The sequence below is a fragment of the Cibotium barometz genome, chromosome 3 (genome assembly GCF_041138505.1).
Source record: "Cibotium barometz isolate CiBa-2024 chromosome 3, ASM4113850v1, whole genome shotgun sequence".
In the NCBI taxonomy this organism is placed as follows: Eukaryota; Viridiplantae; Streptophyta; class Polypodiopsida; order Cyatheales; family Cibotiaceae; genus Cibotium; species Cibotium barometz.
Window position 1 is genome coordinate 60,918,236 of NC_141048.1, and position 16,585 is coordinate 60,934,820.

At 35.5% G+C, this 16,585-nt stretch overlaps 1 long non-coding RNA gene across 1 annotated transcript; it reads left to right on the plus strand.

Annotated features, from left to right (window-relative positions):
- Window positions 1-14,122: 14,122 nt before the first annotated feature.
- Window positions 14,123-14,532, plus strand: LOC147640345 (uncharacterized). Its single transcript, XR_015270025.1, has 2 exons — window positions 14,123-14,375; window positions 14,486-14,532. It is a non-coding gene; the product is annotated as an uncharacterized LOC147640345 (long non-coding RNA).
- The last annotated feature ends 2,053 nt before the right edge of the window (window positions 14,533-16,585 follow it).

Sequence of the window (16,585 nt, forward strand, 5' to 3'; positions counted from 1 at the left end):
GTGAGGTGAATAGATGTGATGAGATGTGATATGAATCAGATGGATGTGAATGAATGAATGGATAGATGTGATGTGAATAAAGGTGATGAGATGTGAGGTGAATAGATGTGATGAGATGTGATGTGAATCAGATAGATGTGAATGAATGGATGAGATGTGATGTCATGTGAATCAAAATATAAATGAATGATATGGGATGTGAGTGGATGTATGTGAAAGAATGGATGTGAATGTGTATGTGAAGAATGAATGTGAATGAGTATGTGAAAGAATGGATGTGGATGTATGTGAAAGAATGGATATAGATGTGTATGTGAAAGAATGTGATGTGATGTAAAGAGATGTGATGTGACATGAATATATGTGGATGTGAAGTGATAGATATGAATGTATGGATAGATGTGAGAAGTCGCACATGTGAACGATTGGATGGATGTGGATGAATGAGATGAGATGTGTATGAATGTGATATATTGTGGATAGAATGCATGTGATGGGATGGTTATGAGAATGTATGTGGTGGATATGAACGAATGAATGTGGTGGATATGAATGAATGTGATGTGATGTAAATGGAGATAGATGTGATGTGTGATGTGAACGCATATGATGTCATGAGATGTGGATATGGGTAGATGCGAGTGGATGAGATCTGATGCGGATAAATGAGAAAAGATGTGATGAGATGGAAAATGTGATGAGAATGGGAATACATATGAAATAATTGAGAATTAATGTGGATCAATATGGAAAGACGAGAGTTCGTTATAGAAACGGTATTTATGACTTGTTTTTTAATGACTATTTTATGTCAAGAATGCTGGGGAAGCATTCTGACCATCTTGTGAATGAGGTCGTGGAGACCTAATCTGTTAAAGTTGCAACAGCTAACGGAGAGTCAACGGAGGACGTCTCGCGTGTAGCAAGGTCCGCCGGCCGAGGTCTTGACCAGCCTCGGTTCGATTTAAATGGTGAGCTTTCGGTACGGTGGATGAGGGACCAAGGAAGCAGCCTATGAGTGAAGCGCTAGGTGACCTCTGTGAAGGATCCTAGAGGGTGCTGACCATACGGTGCTCGGGCTCTGGGTTGCTGAAGATACCCACACATATGTCGTGGAAGATATTGGAACAAGGAGTAAGAGTTGTTTTCTGAATGTGGGCATGGATATGGTTGATTGACCTTGCTGGTCCTCAACGGATGAGTCCATGGCTCTTTTATATGGATCTGTTGGTTGATCTTCAACGGAGATTCCATTTTGATTTTTATCAGTGAAAATATTGCCGGTTACTATTAGCTAAGAACTATCGAAAAGGCCCCTGAGTGGACAAGTGGTGAGCGTTCTGGTTGCCAATGATGGCATAGGTACACCGATGAAGGAAAAATTAGAAATTAGGATTCAACCGGATATTTTGGAGAATTATGATCAATGACATTGGTTTCATTCTATGATTGTTTTAAAGACAATTGATTCTATGAGAAAAGGCAATTTCATATTGGGTGTGTAAGTGGTGTGACTAGTTTTAAGTTTGCATGAATATCTGGCTAGGGGACCTGGGAACTCTTTTCCCTGATACCCGGGACAAAACCTAACCAAATTTTTAAATGGATCCCATCAATGCAGTGGTTGGGCATTTGGCTGACCCACGGGACTAGATGGGGTTGGACTGATGGATCCCTAAAATGAGACTCAAGTCTATTATGGTACGATAGGTGAAGTAAATCCCGGATAAAAATTGTTCTATGGAAAAGAATCAACGGCTATGCCTCTCAATGAGGAAAAAAGCGTTGGTCTCTATGATCCAAGTGCAATATTTTCCTTGATATGACTATGGGACTTACGGGTTTGGGTCAGATCAGTTCAGTTAGTTAAGGCTTTTGACTACATTAGAGTAAAAATATCTTGGAAGCATCACCCGTGTATTCCGGGCAAGGGAAGTTTTTTCGGGTTTGATTTTGGAAGAACCGAGTGATTAGTCTCTTGTCCGGATATCCGTGGGGTGAGGCCCTGAGTGAGGGACCCTACCCCGCGCAAGAAGTGCTACTTCCACTGCTAGCACCCCTGAATTCGTTGAGCGGTGGTGGGGACAGGGATCTTTCAACTGGTATTAGAGCAAATTGGCTAATGTGGATCAACCGAGAAGCCAAAAATGTCAAAAATTTGTGAAGTAGCAGTAAAAGGTTGTAATTGTGTGATGAAATTCATACAAATTGATATTCAGACTGAAATTCATAAATTAGTAATTGGGTTTTCAGATGGAAGTACCGCAATTGCATGGAATCCCTGACTTGCTTGAGGCCTAGACATGATGGTATTTACCTTATAATTCCAAGGACCGTGACTACCCGTATATATCGAGGGTATAACTGCAGCTCTTTAATGGCAGTATATACGAGTAAATCTAAGACTTGAAATTATAAGCAAAAATGCTATCCAGATGATGAATTTGAATGTGGTTGATATGATTTTAAAAACTCTGGTTGAGAACTGATGAATTGATTTGGATTCTGATTGAAAAGGGATGAGTTTTGGTTGAAAAGAAATAAGCTGAGCAAGACCATAATGAGGGTGAATGGGACGAGTCCCTGTGATGATGTTCGTAACTGGAATGACGATAATGACTTCAGCAAATCACGATGAGATTAGTGGATTGTGCTAATAGATTGCTACTGTTAACACGTGACCCAGTGGATCCCCTTCTGATCTTATAATTATTCCCCTCTCTAAAATAAAAGAAAGATCTTGTTTTACCCTGTTTTGGCCTAGAGAGAGAAATTATCTAGAGGGAGGTAATTCAAAATTGAGATATTTTTGGATATAAAAATCCTCCTAGTGTCTAAACTGGTTTCCCCTGAAACAGAAATTCAAAAAGAACTTTCCAATGTGCAATTGGAATTAATTGAAAATAGGTAAAAAGGACCTTAGCCTAAGGGTCCAGATTTTCAAAAAAATTTAGATTATGGTCCAATTAAGATTCCTATGGACCAATAAGATTAATCCAAATGTAGGGAGGAGATAAATTGAATAATAAAAGAAAAACCCCCAAAAATGAGTAAGTGCTCACATAAGATGAAGAGTTGACTGAGTACAAGGTTTATTAGTTAAAAATTAAGAGATATTTAGAGGAAATGATGCATTTTTGACACCTCAGTGTGGGGATCTCCTTTCATGAAGGAGGTGCCTATTTCACACGTATGGAGGAGTTTTAAACTAAAAAATAATGAGATATTTTCATCTCTCCTCTCTCCTGTTTCAACTAGATCGAAAAAGTAAGCTAAATTGACCAAAAAATGGTCAAAAACTAACCAAACTGATCTGGAAAATTCTAGAATTAGTTTGCTTGGTTAGAGGCTCACTTTTTCCTATAAATAGAAGCCTCCTCCTTTGTAAAAGCTTAATCGTGTTTATGCACTAATACTCTGCTCCTGTCCGTCCTGAGCCAATTACATTGAATTTTTTAATAATTCAATTGTTTTTGGCCTAATCCTCTCCAAAGTGAATTGGTGGCCACTCTTGCTTCAAACAAGAGTAGAACCCTCAATCCCTCAAGCCAAAGGAGAGCTTACAAGCTCTATGTATGTTAATTTTCTTACTTGTTTGATTTTAAATCTATGGCTTTCTTGATTTTTATGTTTTGCAGTAAATTGAATTAAATTCAAATGCTATGCCTTGATGAAAAGGCCACCCCCTTCTCTTCTTTACATTCTAGCCTTTCTTAATCCTAGAAAGATTAACTAAAGGATTAATTAAACTCTTCTTATTGTTCACTCTCTTGAGTTTATGAAATTATGTATATTAGAGTTCTATGAATCTAATTTGGGTTAATTTAAGTAAATTAAAGAATGATAAAAATGAGAAATGGTCACCCATACAAAGAAGGTTACGGCAAAAAATTTCCATAATTTTGTGGAAAAGAAAGTTTGTTTTTATATTATTCCAAAAGACTAATTCCCACCATTTTTGCATCTACAAGAAATATTCCGATTACTCCATGTACATATTCACCTATGAATATGCATAGATATCACAAATATTAATTATTAAAATTAATTTTATGCACAGAAAGATGCATAAAGGAATTATTTTTATTTCAAAAGTGTTATAAAATTGATTTAATGCATATAAAGATGCATAAAGGAATTAATTTAATTTCAAAAGTGTTATTCTCATTAAAATTGATTTTTATGCATAGAAAGATGCATAAAGAAATTATTTTTATTTCAAAAGTGTTATTCTCATTAAAATTAATTTATGCATATAAAGATGCATAAAAGAATTATTTTTATTTCAAAAGTGTTATTCTCATTAAAATTGATTTTATTCATATAAAGATGTATAAAGGAACTATTTTTATTTCAAAAGTGTTATTCTCATTAAAATTGATTTTTATGCATAGAAAGATGCATAAAGGAATTATTTTTATTTCAAACGTGTTATTCTCATTAAAATTGATTTTATAAAAGAATTATTTTTAATTCAAAAGTGTTATTCTCATTAAATTTGATTTTTATGCATAGAAATATGCATAAAGGAATTATTTTTATTTCAAAAGTGTTATTCTCATTAAAATTGATTTTATGCATACAAAGATGCATAGAGGAATTTTTTTCTTTCAAAAGTGTTATTCTCATTCAAATTGATTTTTATGCATAGAAAGATGCATAAAGGAATTATTTTTATTTCAAAAGTGTTATTCTCATTAAAATTAATTTTTTGCATAGATAGATGCATAAAGGAAAATTATTTTTATTTCAAAAGTGTTATTCTCATTGAAATTGATTTCTATGCATACAAAAAGGCATAAAGGAATTATTTTTATTTCAAAAGTGTTATTCTCATTAAAATTGATTTTATGCATAGAAAGATGCATAAAGGAATTATTTTTATTTCAAAAAGTGTTATTCTCAATAAAATTAATTTTTATGCATAGAAAGATGCATAAAGGAATTATTTTTATTTCAAAAGTGTTATTCCCATTAAAATTTATTTTTTTGCATAAAGAATTTTTATATCAAAATTAGAATTCTCTTAAATTCTATGAATAGATGTGATGTGAAACAGATAGATGTGAATTGAATGGATGGATATTGTTACTCTGCTCCTATCTTGAGCCAATTGCATTGAATTTTTTAATAATTCAATTGTTTTTGGCCTAATCCTCTCCTCCAAAGTGAATTGGTGGCCACTCTTGCTTCAAACAAGAGTAGAACCCTTAATCCTGTTGAAATTATAGAGCTTGGATCTCACTATAGACTTGATCAAATCAATTTCTGACTTCACCAGCTTGTAGAGCATGCTTGAAAACCCCTAGAGCTACGAGGAATTAGACCCATTTGATTTGATGAAGTAGAAATCACTGATTTGCTACAGAAAAACGGCGCTTCTTAATCAGCAAAAAAACAGGAGCTTGCATCGGCGGTTTCCACTTTTGATTTGACTAGCTAGAGCACAAATGAGTTGGCTATCTATGGCTAGAAGGGTTTGGGCTAATTTGACTGGCTGGAGCACAAATGAGTTGGCTATCTATGGCTAGAAGGGTTTGGGCTAATTTGATGTGTGCAAGGAGAGGGAGCTCCTCCATTGGCTGGGGGTACAGAGGTTAGTTGAAAATAAATTAAAAAATTTGATTATTTTCTAATTATCTACTAATCCTAATTAACTAGATAATGGGCTCATAAACTTGATGGATTCTAGGCTTGGCTCTGATACCATGTTGAAATTACAGCAATGTGATGAGCTATGGTGGATCAAATGCTAGAATCAACATCATTAACAAAGTGATTAGATGATAATTAAGATGTGATTAGTGAGAAATTAACTAATAGCTTAATGTAGGCATGGATAATCAAAAACCAGCAAATTCTCATTAGGCCAATACCTCAATTTATAGAGTTTACATCCAAGCATCTAATCCCACTGATTTCTCCTTGATTCACTCCACCTCTTTTGCTTGATTCTCTCCACCTCTCCCAGAATATCTCCACACTTCCTAAATCTTCTCATGCTACCCTTTATTCTCTCCCAGTAGATTCTTCTCACCTTTTCACAGGTTTTCTCACATTTACAGATTCTCTTTTACAGCCTCTAACCAAGGGCTTGTTCCCACACACACCCTATTCACTTGTATATTTCAACAAATCCCTCAAGCCAACAAAGGAGAGCTTACAAGCTCTATGTAAGTTAATTTTCTTACTTGTTTGATTTTAAATCTATGGCTTTCTTGATTTTTATGTTTTATTGAGTAAATTAAATTAAATTCAAATGCTATGCCTTGATGAAAAGGCCACCCCCTTCTCTTCTTTACATTTTAGCCTTTCTTGATCCTAGAAAGATTAACTAAAGGATTAATTAAACTCTTCTTATTGTTTACTCTCTTGAATTTAGAAAATTGTGTAGATTAGAGTTCTATGAATCTAATTTGGGTTAATTTAAGTCAATTAAAGAATGATAAAAATGAGAAATGGTCAGCCATACAAAGGAGGTTATGGCTAAAATTTTAAGAATTCTGTGGAAAAGAAAGTTTGTTTTTATGTTATTCCAAAAGAGTAATTCCCACCATTTTTTCATCTAAAGGAAATATTTTGATTACTCCATGTACATATTCACCTATGAATATGCATGGATATCATAGATATTAATTATTAAAATTGATTTTATGCATAGAAAGATGCATAAAGGAATTATTTTTATTTCAAAAGTGTTATTCTCATTAAAATTGATTTTATGCATAGAAAGATGCATAAAGGAATTATTTTTATTTCAAAAGGGTTATTCTCATTAAAATTGATTTTTATGTATAAAAATATGCATAAAGGAATTATTTTTATTTCAAAAGGGTTATTCTCATTAAAAATAATTTTTATGCATAGAAATATGCATAAAGGAATTATTTTTATTTCAAAAGTGTTATTCTCATTAAAATTGACTTTATGCATCTAAAGATGCATAAAGGAATTACTTTTAATTGATTTTTATGCATAGAAAGATGCATAAAGGAATTATTTTTATTTCAAAAGTGTTATTCTCATTAAAATTGATTTTATGCATGTAAAGATGCATAAAGAAATTATTTTTATTTCAAAAGTGTTATTCTCATTAAAATTGATTTTTATGCATAGAAAGATGCATAAAGGAATTATTTTTATTTCAAAAGTGTTATTCTCACTAAAATTGATTTTGTGCATAGAAAGATGCATAAAGGGATTATTTTTATTTCAAAAGTGTTATTCTCATTAATATTGATTTTATGCATATAAAGATGCATAAAGGAATTATTTTTATTTCAAAAGTGTTATTCTCATTAAATTTGATTTTTATGCATAGAAAGATGCATAAAGGATTTATTTTTATTTCAAAAGTGTTATTCTCATTAAAATTAATTTCTATGCATATAAAGATGCATTATTTCAGAAGTATTATTCTCATTAAAATTGATTTTATGCATAGAAAGATACATAAAGGAATTATTTTTATTTCAAAAGTGTTATTCTCATTAAAATTGATTTTATGCATATAAAGATGCATAAAGGAATTATTTTTATTTTAAAAGTGTTATTCTCATTAAAATTAATTTTTATGCATAGAAAGATGCATAAAGGAATTATTTTTATTTCAAAAGTGTTATTCTCATTGAAATTGATTTTTATGCATAGAAAGATGCATAAAGGAATTATTTTTATTTCAAAAGTGTTATTCTCATTGAAATTGATTTTATGCATAGAAAGATGCATAAAGGAATTATTTTTATTTCAAAAAGTGTTATTCTCATTAAAATTGATTTTTATACATAAAAAGATGCATGAAGTAATTATTTTTATTTCAAAAGTGTTATTCCCATTAAAATTCCTTTTTATGCATAAATAGATGCATAAAGAATTTTTATATCAAAATTAGAATTCTATTAAACTCTATGTTTAAATTCTATGAATAGATGTGATGTGAAACAGATAGATGTGAATGAATGGATGGATGGATGTAATGTGAATAGAGGTGATGAGATGTGAGGTGAATAGATGTGATGTGAATCAGATAGATGTGAATTGAATGGATGGGTGGATGTGATGTGATGTGAATAGAGGTGATGAGATGTGAGGTGAATAGATGTGATGAGATGTGATGTGAATCAGATAGATGTGAATAAATGAATGGATGGATGTGATGTGAATAGAGGTGATGAGATGTGAGGTGAATAGTGGTGATGAGATGTGAGGTGAATAGATGTGATGAGATGTGATGTGAATCAGATAGATGTGAATTGAATGGATGGATGGATGTGATGGATGTGATGTGAATAGAGGTGATGAGATGTGAGGTGAATAGATGTGATGAGATGTGATGTGAATCAGATAGATGTGAATGAAGGGATGGATGGATGTGATGTGAATAGAGGTGATGAGATGTTAGGTGAATAGATGTGATGAGATGTGATGTGAATCAGATGGATGTGAATGAATGGATGGATGGATGTGATGTGAATAGAGGTGAATAGATGTGATGAGATGTGATGTGAGAAATCAGATACATGTGAATGTGAATGGATGAGATGTGATGTCATGTAAATCAGGATGTGAATGAATGATATGGGATGTGAGTGGATGTATGTGAAAGAATGGATGTGAATGTATATGTGAAGAATGGATGTGAATGAGTATGTGAAAGAATGGATGTGGATATATGCGAAAGAATGGATGTAGATGTATGTGAAAGAATGGATATAGATGTGTATATGAAAGAATATGATGTGATGTAAAGATATGTGATGTGACATGAATATATGTGGATGTGAAGTGATAGATATGAATGTATGGATAGATGTGAGAAGTCGCACATGTGAACGATTGGATGGATGTGGATGAATGAGATGAGATGTGTATGAATGTGATATATTGTGGATAGAATGTATATGATGGGATGGTTATGAGAATGTATGTGGTGGATATGAACGAATGAATGTGATGGATATGAATGAATGTGATGTGATGTAAATGGAGATAGATGTGATGTGAACGAATATGATATGATGAGATGTGGATATGAGTAGATGCGAGTGGATGAGATCTGATGCGAATAAATGAGAAAAGATGTGATGAGATGGAAAATGTTGTGATGAGAATGGGAATACATATAAAATAAATGAGAATTGATGTGGAACAATATGGAAAGACGAGAGTCTTGACCAGCCTCGGTTCGATTTAAATGGTGAGCTTCCCGTACGGTGAATGAGAGACCAAGGAAGCAGCCTATGAGTGAAGCACTAGGTGACCTGCGAAGGATCCTAGAGGGTGCTGAGACCATACAGTGCTCGGGCTCTAGGTTGCCGAAGATACCCACACGTATGTCATGGAAGATATTGGAACAAGGAGTAAGAGTTGTTTTCTGAATGCGGGCATGGATCTGGTTGATTGACCTTGCTGGTCCTCAATGGATGAGTCCATGGCTCTTTTATATGGATCTGCTGGTTGATCTTGCTTATCTTCAACGGAGATTCCATTTTGATTTTTATAAGTGAAAATATTACCGGTTACTATGAGCTAGGAACTATCGAAAAGGCCCCTCTGAGTGGACAGGTGGTGAGCATTCTGGTTGCCAATGGAACCATAGGTACACCGATGAAGAAAAATTTAGAAATTAGGATTCAACCGGATATTTTGGAGGATTATGATCAATGACACTATGGTTTCATTAAATGATTGTTTTAAAGAGTCACAACTGATTCTGTGAGAAAAGGCAATTTCATATTAGGTGTGTAAGTGGTGTGACTAGTTTTAAGTTTGCATGAATATCGGGGCGTGGGAACTCTTTTCCCTGATACCCCGGGACAAAACCTAACCAAATTTTTAAATGGATCCCATCACTGCAGTGGTTGGGCGGTTGGCTAACCCACGGGACTGGGATGGGATGGATCCCTAAAATGAGACTCAATTCTGTTATGGTATGATAGATGAAGTAAATCTCGGATAAAAATTATTTTATGGAAAAGAATCAATAGCTGTGCCTCTCAATGAGGAAAAAAGCGTTGGTCTCTATAATCCAAGTGCAATCTTTTCCTTGATATGACTATGGGACTTATGGGTTCGGTCAGATCAGTTCAGCTAGTTAAGGCTTTTGATAGAGTAAAAATATCCTAGAGGAATCGCCCATGTTTTTCGGGCGAGGAAAGTTTTTCCGAGTTCGGTTTTGGAAGAACCAAGGGATTAGTCTCTTGTCCAGATATCCGTGGGGTGAGGCCCTGAGTGAGGGACCCTGCCCCGCGCAAGAAGTGCTACTTCCGCTGCTAGCACAGAGGTCCCCAATAGGACAACCTTATGGCTTCTAATAGAGACCATAAGAAAGTTCCCAACAAGGGAACAACCAATGAGTGAAGCACAAAGGTAAGAACTACCTCCATAGAGAGACAAAGCAATCCCTCTTAAGTATCTGAGAAAGTCTAAACCCTGCAAAAGAAATAGAAGTAATTGGTAGACCAAGAGAGGCCTCCACCAACTCCACTATTGCCCAAGAAAGTCTCTCAAAAAGGTCAAAAGAAGTCTATAAATCCTCCACGGCAGCGAGCAAAAGAAGAAGAAGTTGGGCCATCTAGGAATTGGGGGAAGGAGAGCTTCAATAAAGTGAAGCCACGAGAAACCCCAACATTTAAGCTCATTTAAGAAGAAGTGAAGGACCAAGCCTAGTGTCAAAGCACGTAGGGAAAAGAACAATACACAAAACTTATCATTAGGTATGTCAAAGAGCACCTTTCCAACATGCGGTTCATGAAATAGCTCAAGACTATAGTCTTGCCAAGATAATGTTCAACACTAGAGGTTGTGCAAGAAGCTACAGAGTAGATGCTTATTGGCCTTTCTAAAGATACTAACCTATGTGCCATCCATACCCATAGGGTATAACAATAAAAGATAAAGACACGCAGTTGGCCAAGGGAATTTGTGGCGATCATAGCTTAGTGTTAACCCTCATTGGACACCTCTCTATCATAACTTTATTTGGCCGTTGACATTAAAAATACTAACTTTGTTTATTTTACGTGTGCAATCACCGCTTGGCTATAAAAGGCATGCCACATGATTAAGATTTCATACTTAGATTAAGTGTTTTCACAAGCCTAGGTAGTCGTGGATAGCCATGGACCTATTTTTTAAGTATGGTCGGCCAAGGTGTGAAGGTTGGGGACCAAGATAAGGGTCAATTTGTATTCTCACCATTCACTCTCTTATGCAATTAATAGAGTTCTCTTCTTCTCTACTCTCTTGCTCTCTTGTGTGTCTTGCTTGCTTGCCTAATTCAATTAGAGCTCTTATATGCTCATTATATATGTGTGAGTGTATGTGAGACAGGGAGATTGAGTGAGAGGAGGATCGAGCTTCCTTTGGAGTGCGGAAAAAGTGTTGGAGTGGAGCTTTGGAGTGTGGCTGCCCAACAACATCATCTCCTACAAGAATCCGAGCACAAGCGTTTATGAGGTGAGTGGTGACACACCTTGCCCATGCAATTGTGAGCTAGGTTATGGAAGATTAGCTTCTCAGTTGAGCTATTTTATACTCTTGAGTGGAGTTTGGCCAAAGCCCTATGACCTTGGTTAGCTTCTGCACTTTTTCTATGGTGTAAGGGCTTATAATAAATGGTGGCGTTGCCGGGGAATCGCCCCACCGTATAGCCACAATGCATTTTGAATGCGTGTGTGTATATGATTAATTTTTGTTTTCTATTTTTTCAAGAATAGTAAAAATGAATTACTGAAAACCTATCCATTTTATGGCATTGTTGGCATTAATGTTGAAATCTACAATTTCTACATGTTCAATTTATGCACTTTCTAAAATTTTCTCAATTTCTACATGTTTTTCAATTTTCGTATGTTTTGTATTTTTTGTGAGTTCTACAATTTGTGAATTTAGGTTAATTCTCCTTCCACTTATCATTTACACATTCAATTTGTGGTTTTTTGCTTTTTTTTTTACTTTTGAAATAAAAAACAATCAATTGAACATTAAATTGAAAGAATTGGATTGAATAGACCATAAAATCGGTTTCCTTGGATAGTATTTATCTCAATTTCGACTCCTTCCATGGAGAAATTGGGATAGAAATAGAAATTAGGAGAGGATTGGCAACACATAGAAATTTCTATGTTTTCTGCACATTTTGCGTTTTTGTATTAGTGTAACTAACGCGAGTTAATTATACTTAATCCTCTCTCCAATTTGGGGCATCTTGATTGGCTGGCCACATTTAATGCATGAAGGCTTTTAGGCCACTAGCCCAAAAAATCCAAAAGTCTGTTTTGAGTGGTTGGACGCATTTAATGCGTCCAGGCCCCCAAGTCAAAATCTAGGAAACCCCCTTTTTGGTAAAACCAAAAAATTGAAACCATACACAATAAATTGAAAACGTAAAAAATAAAGAATAAAAAATAAAAAATAAAAAGTGAAAAGATAAAAGGTAAAAGGGGAAAGATAAAAGGTCCAAGGCCCAAAAAAAAAACTGAGTATATAAATTTTTCGGAAAGTACTCTCACAAACTTACCTAATATATATTTTAGGTTGTTGTGATCGTGTCGACACAACTTGAGTGACACCTGAAAATTTTGCATTTTTACCCAGTCAAGGAGCTTAACTATGGGAGCTAGCGCCCACATAGCGCTTGATTGACCCGGAAAAAATACACTATTTTTGGTGCCAAACGGATTAAGAAACACAAAAGACGCGTTTTGGAAAAACTTTGGACAATCCAAAAATTTCCAGAGCAAAGGAAGAAGAAACTTTCCAAGTGGCACAACAATGATTAGAAGCACAAACAGCGTAGTATACCCAAAATGAGTCCCAACCAAGGATTGCGCAAGTAGTGCCTGACAGTCTCGACATAAGAAATAACATTGTGTCTACCTCGGGGGAAGAGCTAGACTTGCAAATCATGGATCAACGTCTTCTCATCATAAATGATTGGGAGTATGACGCATCAACAGAGACTCTTGTAGATTTTGCCACAGGCCAAGTTTATGGTGTTATTTGGGAGGGGATTGTCCAATCAATATCTGGGGCTACAACAGAGGAGGAACTACAAAGAAAGATGTAACTTTTGTGAGTGATGAGTCCAAAAAATCTAGGGCATGTGTATTGATGGATACATTAAGAGTCGCATTGCATTGGCCAGAGATTATATATGCATGCACTTGTGGATGGATTGAATGCCCACGTTTTCTTGATCTTCCTCTACTTAATGTAGCCAAGTTTTTCAATCAATATCATTATTCTCAAGATGAAACCATGAAAAAAAAATGCGACCTGATGGTCTTATAAACTCTTGCAATATCTTCATTCAAACAAGGGAGCTCAAAGTATTCACGATTGGTTGAATGGAATGTGAACAAGATTTGTACATATTTGTTTGACACTTTTGTACTTGAATTTTACTAGATGCAAGATGCATGAGAAGCCTTTTGCAAGATGAGAACTTGGCAAGTTGTTTAATCAATGTTATTGTACTCAAAATGAGAGAAGGAAATGTCAAGTGATGGTTTGATAGACTCTTGTAATGAGGCTTCAATCAAACAAGGGAACTCATTCACAATTGATGAAATGGCATGTGCAGTAAAGTTGTTTAAATAAATGTCGTTATGCTAAAAATAAGACCATAAGAGAAGGAATTTATGCTCAAGATGAAACCATGAGAGAAGGAAATGCAAAGTGATAGTTTGATAAACTCTTGCAATATCTTCAATCAAGAGCAAGGAAACTCATTCAGGAAAGGGATTCTGATTTAGTTTATATACATAGAAACTCATTCACGAAAGGGATTCGGATTTAATACGTAGAAGACGGGTATGCAGGTCTGTAAAGAAAAAAATAATTTAAAACCTTAAGTTATCTATATTGAGAACGTGTAGATTTGGAATGTGATTCAACAACTTTTAAATATATATTGAAGGAAGTAGACGTTTAAACTTTATTTTGAAAAGTGTGAAGGAAGTAGACGTTTAAACTTTATTGACTCGAGCATTATAAAAATACAAATATGGCATTATAAAAATACAAATATAGCACACCAGTGTCCTTGGGATTCCCTTGGCACCTTCCACATGCTCTATTAGTTCACCACGCATTATAAAAACCTCTTGCCACCTGATCAGCTCTCTCTCTCTCTCTCTCTCTCTGCCGACACCACAGAAATTATAAAGCCATGGCTAATTCTGATCGTCGCCGCCTGTCTTATGCTACTCTCCTTCTTCTGACGGTGGCCTTGCTCGCTGCTTCAACTCCCACCCCAACCTTAGCGCAGGGGACTTGCACGTGCCTGAACTTGTTCCCGTATTGCCTCCTTATTAGCTCTAACTGCGATGAAGGCTACACAGCTGCATGCGGCAGTGGTGCGGCTTGTGGCAGTAAGTAAACACTTAAACCCACATTAATCAACTCTTAATCCACTACGTTTACTCTGCTGCCTGGCGCAGTGCTCACTCACTCATCTTTCTTATTAATTCTGATGCTGCAGTATGCTTCTGTATTCCAACCCCATCCAGCCTCAAGCTTCCGGTGTAGTAGTAGTTCCTACTACTACTGCTGCTGCTGCTAAAGTAGCTCACCGTATGTAAGCCGCTTTGAAAGGATTCCCGTGCTTTCAAAGCGCACCCATGAATAAACACGAACTTTGAACTTGTTTGTGTCTACTGCTAGCTAGTCTCTTGCTTGAGGGCCCTTGCCTGCGGCGTTGGCATTTGATGTTGATGTTGGTATTTGATGTTGATTACACAAGGAACTTTTAATTGTTCCATAGGTAGTAGGGAATCTTTAAATATTGGGGAAAATTTTCACACACATGCATGTGCATGTGCATGTGCACATAAACACAAAATTTTACACACACATGCATGTGCACATAAACACAAATTTTATAGGTCATACATGTTGTACCATGATATTTATGAGCATAGTACATACCACCTGGAGATAGTACACAACATATGATAGTCTCTAAAGATCTCATAAGCTCATATAAAAGCTCATGATCTCTTACACAGGCTCATAATCTCATATAAGAACTCATAATCTTCTTAGAGCCCTATTGATATTATAAGAGCCCACAATATTTCCTTATATCCAAATAACACCCCCTAAGAGCTTAAAGGAGCTACTACATGATTTTGTGATGTCTTGTAGTGGTAGGAAACTCTCTTGCCAATGGTACTCCATAGAGTTTTGTGCCTAATATGCACTGTGAGCTAGTTGAAGGGGAGAACTACCTCAGGTGAGGGGGGATGTTATGGACTTGAAAATCCAATATTCCCTTTATGCTTATAGAAGGCACCTCATCCCCCTTTTCACCATGATGGGTGCTAAATGATGGATTTATCCATTTTGTCAGTATGCATGAGCTTCACAAAATAGCCATGATACAACCCTTTGATCAGTGGATGTAGACATCATGTAGCTCTCCCTACTGATCATGATAAGTCTCATCCTTCCCCAATAACACAAAATTTTTTTTTTGAAATATGCTTTGTCATCTAAGCAAAGCGTCTACCTAACCGTTGAGTTGAGTGCTGCCCAACCGCTATGTTGAGTCTCATTCAAAATTCAAGGCATTTGAAACTGTACACAATCAAGCTAAGATTCTCCCCCCATTTGAACCCACTATACCCAATCAAGCTAAGCTTAAGCGTTCAGTTGTTGGTAGCTTAAAAAAGTTTGAGCAGTATTCTCTGAGTGTCTCTACTCTATTCTAGCTTTAAGAGATCACACCTTGGCCATAAAATTATTGCTTCATTATGGGTGCCATATTACAAAACCAAGTAACCTCTCATACAAATGGCTTCATATTGATGGAATGCATAGCTTTATTTTCATGTATCTCCCAAATGGATTGCTATTTGCTAACTATTTTATGCTAGCATAAATCTGTCGACCCCATGCTCAAGCTGATAACAAAATGATGGGACCTCAACAAACTCATTAACAATCAACATCTCTTAATGATTCAACGGTTCAATGAAGGACTACTACTTTACAGTGTTGTCTTTGATTTGCTCACACAATAGCCTAAATAACACTTGATTATTTAGTGATTTCAATATTGATTGCATATCGATGATTGCATATCGAATGGAACTTGAAAAGCTTACTTGATTCCACCCAGGATACACACCTTAGGACTAGCATAATACTCTTGTCCAGCTTTTTCTCGTTTCATGTTTAATCCATGAGTTACAAAAAAGCATTACTCACCTTGACAAGGATAACAACCGTGCTTCACTTTTGAAGCCTGCACACCCATCAGTTTGTTTGGTTCTAATCAGTTTTCATGTTGGACAGATGTAGATGAGGGACTACCCCCTAGTGATATTTGTTCAAAGCTGTTGAAGCATATTAATCTTACTTTTGGTAGGAGATTGATGTGGAAACCCAATTGTGAAAGTGTCATTTGGCTCCTAGTTTTCAAGCCTACATTATATTTCAAAGTCTGTATGTCCCCACAATAATGTATGCTATAGTTTGAGAAATTTAATTATCAAAAAATATCCCGTGCATCAATTTGTGGATTTCTTGACAAGATACGCTCTCACACACACCCACACACTTTTTAAAAAAATCATAA